The 16,724-nt window shown below is 44.7% G+C and overlaps 1 protein-coding gene across 1 annotated transcript in view; it reads left to right on the top strand.

The window, feature by feature from the left end:
* Positions 1-16,724, top strand: part of LOC124595052 — a 171,748-nt gene that overhangs the window by 151,053 nt on the left and 3,971 nt on the right. The window lies entirely within an intron of this gene.

Genomic DNA, 16,724 nt, shown 5'->3' with positions numbered 1-16,724 from the left:
ATTAATACGTGAGCAGTTTTGTTCATTACAACTGCTGTTTTTGGAAAGCCTGCGACTGCGTTGTTCATTATTTAAATCATGAATGAGGATGAGATACCTTGGCAGCACTTATGTCCTTTTGAGTTTTGATTACAGTAGACACTGATTTGAGATTCCAGTAAAAAGGTGAATGCATAATTTTGAACTTCAACTGAAGTTTAGTGAACACCTGAGCAGTACTTGCTTATGTACAAAAGTGAATTAAAATATGACTTGGAGTGAGCTCATTTGATGAACGTAGCTGCCAAAGTATTTGTACAGTCATAACAATCAAAACTAGCACACTTATTGTTAATTTTATAATTTTGAAGAATTTATCATAAATACTAAACATATATTTAATGTTTTGATTCCTTTGCTACCAATTACAGTATAATATAACACTGAATATTTCTATGTGACATATTTGTTTCGTCAGAAATAACCTGTGATCAGGAAATACAACAATGTTTACGGTAGTTCATTTAATGAGGTGTCAAATGATTCAGCGTCTACTATATGACATTACCATACATAATTCTGTGCAGTTTTTGTTATTGTTACTTGGAATTGCATTTACTTAGAATGTATAGTAACTTTATGTATGTATGTGTGAATAAAATGTAATGGATTAATGTCTTTCAACAGTATATGTTGTTTGCAATACATATTATGACTACTTCCCCTAAATTTAAAAATCCAGACCTGTAATTGTTTCGCAAAACCAAATGTCAGTTATGTCTTCATTTGTTAATTCATATATAGCTGTCATTACGTAAAAATCAAACAATGGAAAATCCAGGATGGAATGCAACAATACCAGAGAAGGAAAGTTGCTACTCACCATATAGCGGAGATGCTGAGTCACGATAGGCGCAATAAAAAGATTCACACAATTACAGCTTTCGGCCATTAAGGCCTTTGTCAGCAGTACGTACACACACACACACACACACACACACACACACACACACACACACACACGCAACTTGCACACACATCTGCAGTCTCAGCGAGCTGAGACCACACTGCAAACAGCAGCACCAGTGCATGATGGGAGTGGCAACTGGGTGGGGGTAAGGAGGCGGCTTGGGTGGGGAGGGATAGTATGGTCAAGTGTTGTAGTTTAGACGGAGGGCAGGAGGGAAGGTGTGGAGGGGGTAAGTAGCGGAAAGGAGAGAAATAAAAGAAATTAAAAGACTGGGTGTGGCGGTGAAATGACGGCTGTGTAGTGCTGGAATGTGAACAAGGAGGGGGCTGGATGGGCTAGGACAGTGACTAACGAAGGTTGAGCCAAGCAACAATGCAGGAACAGTATTTGTGTATATTTTTGCGTAATTTTTCGGACGTAATTCTACTTTCTTATGTAATTTTTCAGACGTAATTCTACTTTCTTACGTTATTTTTCGGATTTTTTGCACCAACATGGATCCATGCTCTTTCCACCTGGATCAATACAATAAAGTTTCCTTATTCCTAGCCAGATCCCAGTCCCACATACTGTTCCTGCGTTGTTGCTTGGCTCATGAAATCCCCCCTAATGGCCTTACCATCAAATTACCCATCTCTGGTTGCCACCTCTCCTTCCACAATGATCTCCACCTGTTCAGAGTCCGCCAATCCTTAGCCCTCATCAACATAGTCCTGCAAAACCATATCAACCAACCCCAATCCTCCTTGCAGTACCTTCTCTCCATCCGCAAAATTCTCCTACTATGCAATCCCAAATTCCTGGAACCCATAACACACATTGAAACCCTTGCCCTGCAGGATCTTGAACAACATGCACAATGCCACCTCAAAAAGCTCTCCAACCTACTCACTTCCTACTCCCACCTCAGAGTACCACTGTCCACCACTTCTACAACCACCTCCAAACCTCTCCCACGTCCCCTCATAGCTGACAAACCCTGTCTCGCAGACCTACTACATTTACCCCACCCTCCAAAACTCCCTCCCGCCACCACACAGAACCCAGAACCTAAACAGACCCGCAACACAATCACAAACCTTTCCTCCAAAACCCTTAGCCCCACAGAAATATCAGTCCTTTCCAAAGGCCTCACCTTTTGCCCCGCTCCCAAATTCAGTTATGCAGGACTTGTTAAAGACCTTCTCACGGTGCCTACAGTGGAAACACTTTTTCGCTACCAACCCGACCAATCAGACTCAACCAAAGACTAATATTGAACCTTGCCTAACTCAGTTCACTCCTCCATCCAACCGTGATCCACCCCCACTGCCTCCAAACCACCCCCTGTAAACTTTCCAGAATTTCTTAACCTCGAACCTTGCCTCTACATCATTCCCCAAATCCCTCAACATGCAAACTAACCTTACATCCATAGAAAGAACCGCAGGACACCATCTAAAAATTGATCCTGACCTTATAATCCTACCTGCTTATAAAGGCTCCACCACCGTTGTTTTGAACTGCAAGGATTATGTGGCAGGACGACTCCATCAGCTGTCAGATACTTCCTCCTACAAACCATGCCACAGTGACCCCATTCCAGTAATCCAGCAGGATCTCCAGTCACTACTCAACTCCTTAGGCCCATCTCAGAACCTCTCCCCAGAGTCCATCTCTCTACTTACTACTCCCACTCCCTGCACTCCCACCTTCTACATGCTTCCTAAAGTCCATAAACCCAACCACTCAGGACGCCCCATTGTGGCCAGTTACTGTGCCGCCACGGAGAGAATCTCTGGTCTCGTAGACCAACACCTTCAACCTATTACCCGGAACCTATACTCCTATATAAAAGATACCAACCATTTCCTCGACCAACTCTCCACAGTTCCTGTCCCTTTACCACACGGTGCCGTGCTTGTCACTATTGATGCCACCTCCCTGTACACTAACATTCCTAATGCCCAGGGCCTTATTGCTGTCGAACACTACCTTTCCAGACACCCTATGGATTCCAAACCAACAACCTCCTTCCTAGTCTCCATGACCAACTATATCCTCACCCACAATTACTTCTCCTTTAAAGGCATTACCTAAAAATAAATCCACGGTATGGCTATGGGCACCCGCATGGCACCATCCTATGCTAACCTATTCAGGGCCATCTAGAGGAATCCTTCCTAAAAACCCAGAATCCTAAACCCCTCACCTGGTTCAGATTCATTGATGACATCTTTGCTATCTGGATTGAAGGTGAGGACACCTCAACAACTTCTCCCCCATTTGCTTCACCTGGTCCTACTCAACCCAACAAGCCACCTTCCTAGATGTTGACCTTCACCCCAAAGATGGCTACATCAGTACCTCCGTCCATATCAAACTTACTAACCACCAGCAATACCTCCATTTCAACAGCTGCCACCCATTCCATACCAAGAAGTCCCTTCCGTACAGCCTAGCCACCCGTGGTCATCGCATCTGAAGTGACGAGCAGTCCCTCTCAAAATATACCGAGGGTCTCACTGAAGCCTTCACTGACCATAATTATCCTCCCATCCTTGTACAAAAACAAATCTCCCGTGCCTTATCTTTCCAGTCTCCCACCACCTCCCAAAGTCCCACAGTCTGGCCACAGAGGAACATTCCCCTCGTAACTGAGTACCATCCGGGACTGCAGCAACTGAATTATATTCTCTGCCAGGGTTTTGATTACCTCTCGTCATCCCCTGAAATGGGAAGTGTCCTGCCATCCTTCCCACCCCTCCTACCGTGGTATTCCGCCGTCCACCAAACCTACACAATATACTCGTCTATCCTTACACAACCCCTGCTCCCAATTCCTTACTTCATGGCTCATACTGCTGTAATAGACCTAGATGCAAGACCTGTCCCATACATCCTCCTACCACCACCTACTCCAGTCTGGTCACTAACATCACCTATCTCATCAAAGGCAGGGCTACCTGTGAAACCAGTCATGTGATTTACAAGCTAAGCTGCAACCTCTGTGCTTCTATGTAGACATGATAACCAACAAGCCGTCTGTCCGCATGAATGGCCACCGACAAACTGTGGCCAAGAAACAAGTGGACCACCCTGTTGCTGAACATGCTGCCAAACATGATATCCCTCATCTGAATGACTGCTTCACAGCCTGTGCAATATGGATCTTTCCCATCAACACCAGCTTTTCTGAATTGTGCAGGTGGGAACTTACCCTGCAATACATCCTATGTTCCCGTAACCCTCCTGGTCTCAACCTTCGTTAGTCACTGTCCTCATCCATCCAGCCCCCTCCCTGTTTCCATTCCAGTACTACACAACCGTCATTTCACCACCACACCCAGTCTTTTTAATTTCTTTTATTTCTCTCCTTCCCATTACTTATCCCCTCCTCCCTCCGCACCTTTCTCCTGCCCTCCATCTAAACTGCAACACTTGACTGTCCGCCACTCCCACCATACTATCCCTCCCGCCCCAGACTCCTCCTTACCCTCACCCAGTTGCCACTCCCATCATGTACTGGTGCTGCTGTTCACAGTGCGGTCTCAGATCTCTGAGACTGCAGATGTGTGTGCAAGTTGCATATATAAACAAAGATGATGTGACTTACCAAACGAAAGCGCTGCAGGTCAATAGACACACACACAAACACAAACATACACACAAAATTCAAGCTTTCGCAGCCAACGGTTGCTTCATCAGGAAAGAGGGAAGGAGAGGGAAACACGAAAGGATGTGGGTTTTAAGGGAGAGGGTAAGGAGTCATTCCAATCCCGGGAGCGGAAAGACTTACCTTAGGGGGAAAAAAGGACAGGAATACACTCGTACACACACCCATATCCAACCGCACATACACAGACACAAGCAGACATTTGTAAAGGCAAAGAGTTTCGACAGAGATGTCAGTCTAGGCAGAAGTACAGAGGCAAAAATGTTGTTGAAAGACAGGTGAGGTATGAGCGGCGTCAACTTGAAATTAGCGGAGGTTGAGACCTGGCGGATAACGAGAAGAGAGGATATACTGAAGGGCAAGTTCCCATCTCCGGAGTTCTGACAGGTTGGTGTTAGTGGGAAGTATCCAGATAACCCGGACGGTGTAACACTGTGCCAAGATGTGCTGGCCGTGCACCAAGGCATGTTTAGCCACAGGGTGATCCTCATTACCAACAAACAATGTCTGCCTGTGTCCATTCATACGAATGGACAGTTTGTTGCTGGTCATTCCCACATAGAAAGCTTCACAGTGTAGGCAGGTCAGTTGGTAAATCACGTGGGTGCTTTCACACGTGGCTCTACCTTTGATCGTGTACACCTTCCGGGTTACAGGAGTGGAGTAGGTGGTGGTGGGAGGGTGCGTGGGACAGGTTTTACACTGGTGGCGGTTACAAGGGTAGGAGCCAGAGGGTAGGGAAAGTGGTTTGGGGATTTCATAGGGATGAACTAAGAGGTTACGAAGGTTAGGTGGACGGCGGAAAGACACTCTTGGCGGAGTGGGGAGGATTTCATGAAGGATGGATCTCATTTCAGGGCAGGATTTGAGGAAGTCGTATCCCTGCTGGAGAGCCACATTCAGAGTCTGATCCAGTCCCGGAAAGTATCCTGTCACAAGTGGGGCACTTTTGGGGTTCTTCTGTGGGAGGTTCTGCGTTTGAGGAGATGAGGAAGTGGCTCTGGTTATTTGCTTCTGTACCAGGTCGGGAGGGTAGTTGCGGGCTGCGAAAGCTGTTTTCAGGTTGTTGGTGTAATGGTTCAGGGATTCCGGACTGGAGCAGATTCGTTTGCCACGAAGACCTAGGCTGTAGGGAAGGGACCGTTTGATGTGGAATGGGTGGCAGCTGTCATAATGGAGGTACTGTTGCTTGTTGGTGGGTTTGATGTGGACGGACATGTGAAGCTGGCCATTGGACAGGTGGAGGTCAACGTCAAGGAAAGTGGCATGGGATTTGGAGTAGGACCAGGTGAATCTGATGGAACCAAAGGAGTTGAGGTTGGAGAGGAAATTCTGGAGTTCTTCTTCTCTGAGAGTCCAGATCATGAAAATGTTATCAATAAATCTGTACCAAACTTTGGGTTGGCAGGCCTGGGTAACCAAGAAGGCTTCCTCTAAGCGACCCATGAATAGGTTGGCATACGAGGGGGCCATCCTGGTACCCATGGCTGTTCCCTTTAATTGTTGGTATGTCTGGCCTTCGAAAGTGAAGAAGTTGTGGGTCAGGATGAAGCTGGCTAAGGTAAGGAAGAAAGAGGTTTTAGGTAGGGTGGCAGGTGATCGGCGTGAAAGGAAGTGCTCCATCGCAGCGAGGCCCTTGACGTGCGGAATATTTGTGTATAAGGAAGTGGCATCAATGGTTACAAGGATGGTTTCCGGGGGTAACAGACTGGGTAAGGATTCCAGGCGTTCGAGAAAGTGGTTGGTGTCTTTGATGAAGGATGGGAGACTGCATGTAATGGGTTGAAGGTGTTGATCTACGTAGGCAGAGATACGTTCTGTGGGGGCTTGGTAACCAGCTACAATGGGGTGGCCGGGATGATTGGGTTTGTGAATTTTAGGAAGAAGGTAGGGGTGCGGGGTGTTGGTGGGGTCAGGAGGTTGATGGAGTCAGGTGAAAGGTTTTGTAGGGGGCCTAAGGTTCTGAGGATTCCTTGAAGCTCTGCCTGGACATCAGGAATGGGATTACCTTGGCGAACTTTGTAAGTAGTGTTGTCTGAAAGCTGACGCAGTCCCTCAGCCACATACTCCTGACGATCAAGTACCACGGTCGTGGAACCCTTGTCCGCCGGAAGAATGACGATGGATCGGTCAGCCTTCAGAGCACGGATAGCCTGGGCTTCAGCAGTGGTGATGTTGGGAGTAGGATTAAGGTTTTTTAAGAAGGATTGAGAGGCAAGGCTGGAAGTCAGAAATTCCTGTAAAGTAAAAAAAAAGTACCCCCGGAAATCATCCTTGTAACCATTGATGCCACTTCCCTATAGACAAATATTCCACACGTCCAGGGCCTCGCTGTGATGGAGCACTACCTTTCACGCTGATCACCTGCCACCCTACCTAAAACCTCTTTCCCCTTTACCTTAGCCAGCTTCATCCTGACCCACAACTTCTTCACTTTCGAAGGCCACACATATCAACAAAGGGAACAGCCATGGGTACCAGGGTGGCCCCCTCATACGCCAACCTATTCATGGGTCACTTAGAGGAAGCCTTCTTGGTTACCCAGGCCTGCCAACCCAAAGTTTGGTACAGATTTATTGATGACATTTTCATGATCTGAACTCTCAGTGAAGAAGAACTCCAGAATTTTCTCTCCAACCTCAACTCCTTTGGTTCCATCAGATTCACCTGGTCCTACTCCAAATCCCATGCCACTTTCCTTGACGTTGACCTCCACCTGTCCAATGGCCAACTTCACACGTCCGTCCACATCAAACCCACCAACAAGCAGCAGTACCTCCATTATGACAGCTGCCACCCATTCCACATCAAACGGTCCCTTCCCTACAGCCTAGGTCTTCGTGGCAAACGAATCTGCTCCAGTCCGGAATCCCTGAACCATTACACCAACAACCTGAAAACAGCTTTCACATCCCGCAACTACCCTCCCAACCTGGTACAGAAGCAAATAACCAGAGCCACTTCCTCATCTCCTCAAACGCAGAACCTCCCACAGAAGAACCCCAAAAGTGCCCCACTTGTGACAGGATACTTTCCGGGACTGGATCAGACTCTGAATGTGGCTCTCCAGCAGGGATAAGACTTCCTCAAATCCTGCCCTGAAATGAGATCCATCCTTCATGAAATCCTCCTCACTCCACCAAGAGTGTCTTTCCGCCGTCCACCTAACCTTCGTAACCTCTTAGTTCATCCCTATGAAATCCCCAAACCACTTTCCCTACCCTCTGGCTCCTACCCTTGTAACCGCCCCCGGTGTAAAACCTGTCCCATGCACCCTCCCACCACCACCTACTCCAGTCCTGTAACCCGGAAGGTGTACACGATCAAAGGCAGAGCCACGTGTGAAAGCACCCACGTGATTTACCAACTGACCTGCCTACACTGTGAAGCTTTCTATATGGGAATGACCAGCAACAAACTGTCCATTCGCATGAATGGACACAGGCAGACAGTGTTTGTTGGTAATGAGGATCACCCTGTGGCTAAACATGCCTTGGTGCACGGCCAGCACATCTTGGCACAGTTTTACACCGTCCGGGTTATCTGGATACTTCCCACTAACACCAACCTGTCAGAACTCCGTAGATGGGAACTTGCCCTTCAGTATATCCTCTCTTCTCGTTATCTGCCAGGCCTCAATCTCCGCTAATTTCTAATTTCAATTTGCCACCGCTCATACCTCACCTATCTTTCAACAACATCTTTGCCTCTGTACTTCCGCCTCGACTGACATCTCTGTCGAACCTCTTTGCCTTTACAAATGGCTGTTTGTGTCTGTGTATGTGCGGATGGATATGTGTGTGTGTGTGTGTGTGTGTGTGTGTGTGTGTGTGTGTGTGTGTGTGTGTGCGCGCGCGAGTGTATACCTGTCCTTTTTTCCCCCTAAGGTAAGTCTTTCCGCTCCCGGAATTGGAATGACTCCTTACCCTCTCCCTTAAAACCCACATCCTTTCGTGTTTCCCTCTCCTTCCCTCTTTCCTGACGAAGCAACCGTTGGTTGCGAAAGCTAGATTTTTGTGTGTATGTTTGTGTGTCTATTGACCTGCCAGCGCTTTTGTTTGGTAAGTCTCATCATCTTTGTTTTTAGATATATTTTTCCCACGTGGAATGTTTCCCTCTATTATATACATATTTTTTTTATTGTGCCTATCGCGACTCAGCATCTCTGCTATATGGTGAGTAGCAACTTTCCTTCTCTGGTATTGTCATTAAATAGAATATTTCAGTATTTGCAATTCTCGTGAGTAGGATGTCCAGTGTTTGCTAAGTTGGAATACTTCTACGTCCTTCACAATTAACACATCGAGTGCGTTTTGTGACCAGCCTATTTTGTTTTACCAAGGGGGCTGCATGGGTCAGTTATTACAAAATATTCATTTTATATCTAATTCTGCTTGGTGTGTGTGATATGCCATAGACAGATATAGACGAGCTCCAGCTGTGCTGCATATCAATGGGAGGAATGGCTGTTGAGGTGATACAGTCATTAGCGTGCAACCTCGGGGTAACCTGCCGCTCTCTTTTGTACATTAATAATCCATGCAAGTTGGGCTGTGTCTGGGTAGACATATGTTACCCTAGCTGCCCAAGGGCAGGCTGTGGAGCCTATTAATTCTTCAAAACTGCTCCCAATTGAATGGGTGGGCCACTATCCAGCATTCCGACCCAACAAGATAATCTGTGAGAGTAGCTCTCCTGAGTATGCTTGTACAAAAATAAGGAAAAGGTATAGTAACAGGACACAGACATGTCAAAATGTTTCTGTGATTGTTAAATGGTGGGGGAAACCTTTGCTAAAATGTCACCAGTCTACATACAGAAAGGTCTTGATTGTATTAAAAGTGGCTTGTAGTCAGTAAAGAGACTCCGAAATGGGACTTCACTGATAGAAACTACCATTTCTGGACAAGTACAAAAACTGTAGTGAATATCCCATTATAGCTGAAATGCATAAAACTCTAAATTCTTGCTGTGGGGTGGTGGTGTGTGAAGACATAATGGACAAATACATCGTTGTCCTACAAAAGGGATGGGCATACAAAGGTATTAAGGATGTGCAGAATGTGATGAAGAGAGTTAATGGAGCCATGTAAAGATCACCTACATTCATTTTAACTTCTACTTCACCAGGCTTACGCAGTTGCGTTAAGGCTGGTTTCTTACGCTTAAATGTTCACCCATCTTTTCCAAATGGTATGCAATGTTTAAAGTGCCATAAAGTTGGCCACCCACACCCAACTGTTGGATGTAATAGTCATACTCCTTGTGGGAACTGTGGTCAAGCAACTCGTGAGCTGAATGTAGGATGCATATGTCAACCAGTCTGAGTTAACTGTTCCAAGTTTGGCACAGTGTGTGTTCCATCTACAGGGATCGAAAAAGAAATACGAGATATAAGTTACACAATATGTGCCATATGCTGAAGCCAAGCAGTCTCCATCATTCATTTTCTTGTGTACAGTAGTCGTGAAACAGCCCACAGTTAGTCAGTGAGTCAACATAGACATGAAGAGTAAAAGCTGCTACCAGCTCCTGCCCATGCCAAATAACTGGCTCCAGTAAACCTGAACCTACCACCAAATCAATTTATCGGGCCTCTAGGATTGACAGTATGCCGCCCTTACTGTCAAAAGAAAATCTCATCGGCAATATTTGGTTCAGTCAGTCGTGGACCTTCCCATGATTCCACCCAAAAAGGAAAAATTACCACAAAGAACAAATTAAATCCCAATAGAATGGAAACTAAAGCAACAATGACAAACTTGTTGGTCACATCTGAGGCTGAAGATTTGGAAATGGAAGTGATCACTTTAAAGAACCCAACGTGGCGCTCTAGTCCACCTCCAGTAGCCTTGGACTCCCTATGTGTGGTGCAAGAGGGGGGGGGGGGGGGTGGAGGAATTGTGTGTGTGTGTGTGTGTGTGTACACACACACAATCTGCCGCATTCATGAGTTTCCATGCCAAAACAGTAATGTTCCCATGATGTCGGTGGTTTTATACTGTGGTAGTGAATTTGGATGGATAAGTAAATACTAAACTGCAATCAACTCAGGTAGAGATGTAGAAAATGATTTCGCAGTTCATAGTTCCATATTCCCTGGCTTCTTGTTTACACACTGGAACAAATTACCTCCTGAGAGAGAGAGAGCTCTTGCATGTACATAATATCTAATGTTACAGAACATACGTCTATCAAATTAATAAGGAAGTACCAGAATCTTGTAGAAAACATGAAGGTTAATAAAAAGTATTTGAAGAAAGGAGGACAGGAACCATGAAACTTTGACACTGTAAGTCCATATGTCTATTCGCTAGACTAACGTACACTTCTATACGTAGGTGCCTTATACTGTGTGATCCCATGAAGGCATTAATTGCCAGTATATCATTAACTAACATTGAAGTATAAAAAAACATCTCAAGACTGATGTGTTTTCGAGAGATTGTTACCCTACTGGTTCTTTGAAACAGTTTATATGCATAGTTACAATATAACACCCACCAAATATGGGCTTCAAATAATGAGGACAAAATGGAATATGGCATCTCACAATTTCTGCTTGTGATGTACAATGACTAAGCTGAAGGGATTGTGCCTCTGGAAGACCCATGAGAACTGTACTCTGTAGAAGTTTTGCCCCAAAGTCAGTTACGTAGAAGCTAACAGGCACTTCCAGGCATTGATGAGACTAGCTACTATATGTTTGAATAAAATCACTCAGTATCAACAGTTCCAAAAATGTTGACTCTCATTATGTAGTTTCTTGTAGGAAATATTCAGAATGCATCTTGGTAATTTAACTTCTGTAATTCATTATTGACGAATGTATTTTAATACATATTTTGGGGTGATTCTGCCTCAGAGTCTTTAATTATGAGCTGTGCCTATAAGGATGCAGTGATGCGGACCTAGTTAAACTCAAGAGCACCAAGAAAAGATAATTGACAATAACACATTAATTAGACAATAATAAAGGATTGTCTTCCCAAGTGTCGTACCACAGCCAGGTCAACGGAGCAGCATCTCTTCACCAGTAGGCCAGCATGCGCTTGTCTTGCAGTACCACCAGTGCAAAGCATTTGGTGGTGAGCATTATGTAATGGGGCAGCCATTGACCTGTGGACATGGGACAGCTGTCAACCTGTGGAAACCAGCAACTTCCAGTTCTATGTATCACTCTCCAAAGTACACTCATTGACATCAAAGATTTGCACTTGGGAATCAGGTCCCAGTTTCACCTGAAATACTCGCTGGCTTGCAGTGATCAGCTCTCAGCACCCGTTTAGCAGACAGGAGCCAGCAGCATCCGTGTCCGCCAAAGGAATGGGATGAGCAGCAGCAGTTGCTCACGCTCTCGAATGTGGGTGACACAGTGTCCATATCAAACAGGTCAAGCCTCCAACAAACTTGCAGCATGACGACGACTTCCGTGCTCCTTCATTGTTGCCTTGGGAATTGGCAGTGCAACTGGCGGCAGCAGCAGCAGCATCCTTCCAGCCAGAATCATGGTTCCAATGACAATTGAAGACAGCTAGGTGTGCATAGGGTCAACCTCCATTGCCTCCTCTTACACTGGGTAGTTGCACACTAGGGCTAAGACTATGCACTGGGCTGTCAACAGTTAGCATGCAGCAATCAGATATTTGTTAAGAAGGGTGGATTATTTATGTTGGCGCTTCCCATATACTATATGGCAGTGGAGATGCTATGACAATATCTATCCTTGTTTTTCTCCTGCTGTCAACTATCCTGGTACTTCAGACTTTCACAGCTTCACTTTTCTGAGGCTTTTTTTCTGCTGGTTCAGCACCTGAATACTTATTGTTGCATTGTACCTAGCCTTCCTCATGACACACTGCTTAGTCACTAATATGATGGTAACTCTTGGCTTCCATGATGTATTATTCCTCACTTGCAGACTTGGACACTTGGTCGTTCCTCCATGTTGTGTTACCTTCCTTGTTTGCTGCAATTCGCTCAGCATTTCCCTCTAGCTGGCAGTGTGCTGGTCACTGACATAGGCGGATTATATTCCAGGAGCTGCTAATGTAGAACTTAGATGAATTTTTAGTGTGTCTGCCAGGGATACTATCCTGGGGATAACATCTCCCCCTTCCTTCAGAAAACTCTGCTTGAAATTTTCGGTTTTGAGTACCCATAATAACCTCATCCTACATATTTTGTACCAGTAGTTACACATTATACGACGTTAGCTATTCTTCCTAGAATTAGAATGAAGGCATCTCTTTACTCTGAAATTATTAGTACATCTTTGGTCCATACCTGTACCCATTCCGGTATGTGACCTGAGAGAAAGGAACCTTTATCTCCCACTCCCTTCAGTAGGCAATATTACCCAGACCAAATGGTACCCCCATTGACAAAACTTAACATTGTGTCAATCCCTTGTCAATAAAAATAAAACTTTAAAACATACTATAAATAAAACAAAATAAAATTGGATGATTTCCTAATGATCTACCCAAGAACAAATGAAGAGCAATATAGGCAAACAGCAATCTCAAATCTTACCTATCAACATGGTCTAAGGCCATAAGGCATTTTACCGAGCGAGGTAGCGCAGTGGTTAGACACTGGACTCGCATTCGGGAGGACGACGGTTCAATCCCGCGTCTGGCCATCCTGATTTAGGTTTTCCGTGATTTCCCTAAATCGCTCCAGGCAAATGCCGGGATGGTTCCTTTCAAAGGGCAAGGCCGACTTCCTTCCCTGTCCTTCCCTAATCTGATGAGACCGATGACCTCACTGTCTGGTCTCCTTCCCCAAAAAACCCCCATAAGGCATTTTAGACTTACTCTGGTAATCAGTCATCTGTTTCTCTTTTGTTCTACGACCTTACGTTCTGTACTGCAGAAGCTGCTGGTATCAGTGGCAGTAAATTGCCAGCTTGCTTACAAGTCTTAATATGTCCTATATGAATAATTGCAGTCTTCGTTGGTGTCTGTATTTTAACATTGACAGGTGACATTTTCACTACTTGGTGTGGTCCATGGCATCAAATCAGGAATTTCTTTATTTTGCCTTTTGGTGTGTTTGGATTCGTCACTAATACCCATTGGCCAATCCTGTATTGCGGTAACCTCCCTACGCATTGTCCCACCTGCTCTTGTCATTCTGAAGCTTTTGTTTTTGCTTGTTTTACTTGTTGTCACATGTCTCATAATTTTTTGCAAACTTTTTTAGCGATTTGACATCGGACCCAAGCTTCGGCTTAATTACTTCAAAAGCTGAAGGCATTTTTCTTCCATACATTACCTTGTATTGTGAAAGATCGGTAGCCATATGGACTTCAGAATTGTACACGGATGTTATAAAATTTAAATATACACCCCAATTTTCCTGGCTACTGCTAACATAATGTCTCAACTTCTTTGAAATTGTGCGATGAACTATCTTTGTTCTCCAATTGATTTGAGGGTGGAAGGGATTTGTTCCCAGTCATATAATAATTTTGCTCTGCTTTGTTCAATTGTTGGGATGTGTATGCTACAGGATGCTCTTTACCATCTGCATCCCGTCCTAGGACAACCCCCAGAGCCATATTACTTGTATCACAAAACAGAATAACTTTTTTTCAAATTGGGAATATCAGAACTGGGCCCAACGTCAATGCTCGGTTTAAAGTATCGAACACTGTGTGACATTTGGTAGACTATTGAAATTTTACTCCTTTCCATAATGAACAGTTCAAAGGTCCATTTCAGCAAGTCCTTCACGAATTGTCAATAACAATTACAGAAGCCAATGAAACTCTGCAGCTGTTTAAGTGTCATTAGTGGAAAAAGAATTCTGGACTCCTGAGACCAAGTGTGGATCTGTTCTTATACTTTCATTGCTAATTATATGCCCAAGATAATTTACTTCGATTGCTTCAGGATGACATTCATCAATTCTTAATGAAAATCATGCTGTTCTGTCTTCTGAATACCTCCTCCGTCCACCATGTGTGTCCTTTGAAAACATCATTATGTCATCCAGATAGGTCAAGCATTGTTTTGGTTTCAATCCCCTAAGTACCCCATCCAATAATCTCTGAAAGGTGGTGGGAACACACTTGAGCCCAAATGGCATTCTACGGTATTGGAAATGCCTCATCCTGCCCCCGCAAGCAGAAAAAGCTATCTTTGGTTGATCGTCTGGCGCTACTTCTGTTTGATGATATCCGCTACTTAGATCCACTGTGGAGAAATAATTACACTGACTCAAGTTGTCAAGAGTCTCTGTTTGTAACCGATATGCACTGGTGATTGTTCACACACTGAGGTATCACTTAGTCACAGCAAAATCTGTATTTTTTAGTGCCATCTGGTGACTTTCTCGGGACCAAAATTACAGATGCTCCCCAGGGACTATGACTATGCTCAATAATACCATTAGCTAGGTATGGTCAATGATATTCTGTGTTGAGTGAGTGGCATTCCTGCTAATGAACCACTCGGATTAAACAAATCCATGAACTGCAGTAACAAAGCTTCCATTGCTTCTCTATTATTTCCCTGCAAATGTTTCACTTCTCATGTAATGCAGACACATTGTCATTTTGTTTGCAACAGAGGTCCTCACTTGACCTATCCCTGTCATCTCTTCCAAAACATGCAAATTACTAATTAGCAAACCCTTTGGCCGACTCACTTTGTCCCTGTCAAAATTATTGAATACTGATCGGAATTATAAAATCTCTGTCCACTTCACTGACATGTACTATACTTCTGCATACAAAACAGTGTGACCTATCCAATTCGTAATTAGTTTCCTATGGCTCTATAACATAGAATAAATCCTTAGGTAGATCTGTATCCATGCTCACCCTGTTCTTTGCATTGTTGTATCACTTGGATTGATCTTTCGTGCCAGTGTTCGCAGTTTATTGGGTACCACCTAAATGATCGGTGAACCCTGTGACAGTGTAACACTTGTAGCTGTTGCCCCTAGCGGAAAAAATGTCCCACCAAATTCAGTTGTACATTGAAAAAGGTTAATTTCTGCATGATGTTTCCACAATACCCCTCACAAACACTCAGCAGTACGTCTACGTGCCATCGAAAAGGCTTATTCCCCACATTAAAACTGAAAAGCGGCGTCCCCAATGACTTCGTGTCATTATCACCTACTCCATGTGACCTATATCGTGACAACCTCAGTGTCTTTCTGGCCAAAAGATCCAGACTGACTACTGACATGTGAGTTATATATCCACCAGAAATTTGTATTCCGCAGCTTGTGGTCTTGCGGTAGCATTCTCGCTTCACGCGCATGGGGTCCCGGGTTCAATTCCCGGCGGGGTCAGGGATTTTTCCTGCCTCGAGATGACTGGGTGTTGTTGTGTCGTCTTCATCATCATCATTCATCCCCATTACGGTCGGAGGAAGGCAAAGGCAAACCACCTCTGCTAGGACCTTGCCTAGTAAAGCGGTGCGGATCTCCCGCATCGTCCCCTACGCTGCTCGTAGTATGGGACCTCATCATCAATATTTACTTCGCTAGCAAGCAACACTCCATTCTGCATTCGTTTCTGTGGTCTTGTGTTCTGCTGGGAATGCCATCCTAAGGATGAGGTATCCCTGTTCCCGTTTAATGGTGTTGCTTGTCTGATGCTTTCTTCCAACAGTCACGCACTTTGCGGCCTACCACTCCACATTCATAACATTCAGGCTGACGACATTGTTTCCTCATGTGGCCCATGTGCTCACTTTTAAAATGCTCCACTTCACACTGTGATCACTCTGTTTCCATGCGCAGCAATCCTAATGGCAGCAGATAAGTCACTTGGGTTCTCCTTTCAGATCCTTCTTGACATTTCAACAGGAATACCTATGAGAAACACATCCAGAGCCCTGTTCTCTGCCTCACACAGACTCATTCTATCAGACTCCACATTCTGCATTATTTCATATGCTTGTGAGTTCTGTTTCCTAATTCTGTCAGAGAAGGAGTCCACCAATTCGCTGTGCTTCTGTGATGGTCCATTGAGTTTTTCCTGGAAGAATGCCATGCTGTCCTGCTTCTGATAGCTTTGTATTAGACTGTTAGCAGTTCATCAAATGTTTGGACCTTACTGAGGTATCATGGTATATAATGTATGTTTTTGCATCACCT

This window comes from Schistocerca americana, chromosome 2 (assembly GCF_021461395.2).
Source record: "Schistocerca americana isolate TAMUIC-IGC-003095 chromosome 2, iqSchAmer2.1, whole genome shotgun sequence".
Lineage (NCBI taxonomy): Eukaryota > Metazoa > Arthropoda > Insecta > Orthoptera > Acrididae > Schistocerca > Schistocerca americana.
Note: the sequence above shows the minus strand (reverse complement) of the source record. Positions and strands in the feature narration are given on the sequence as shown.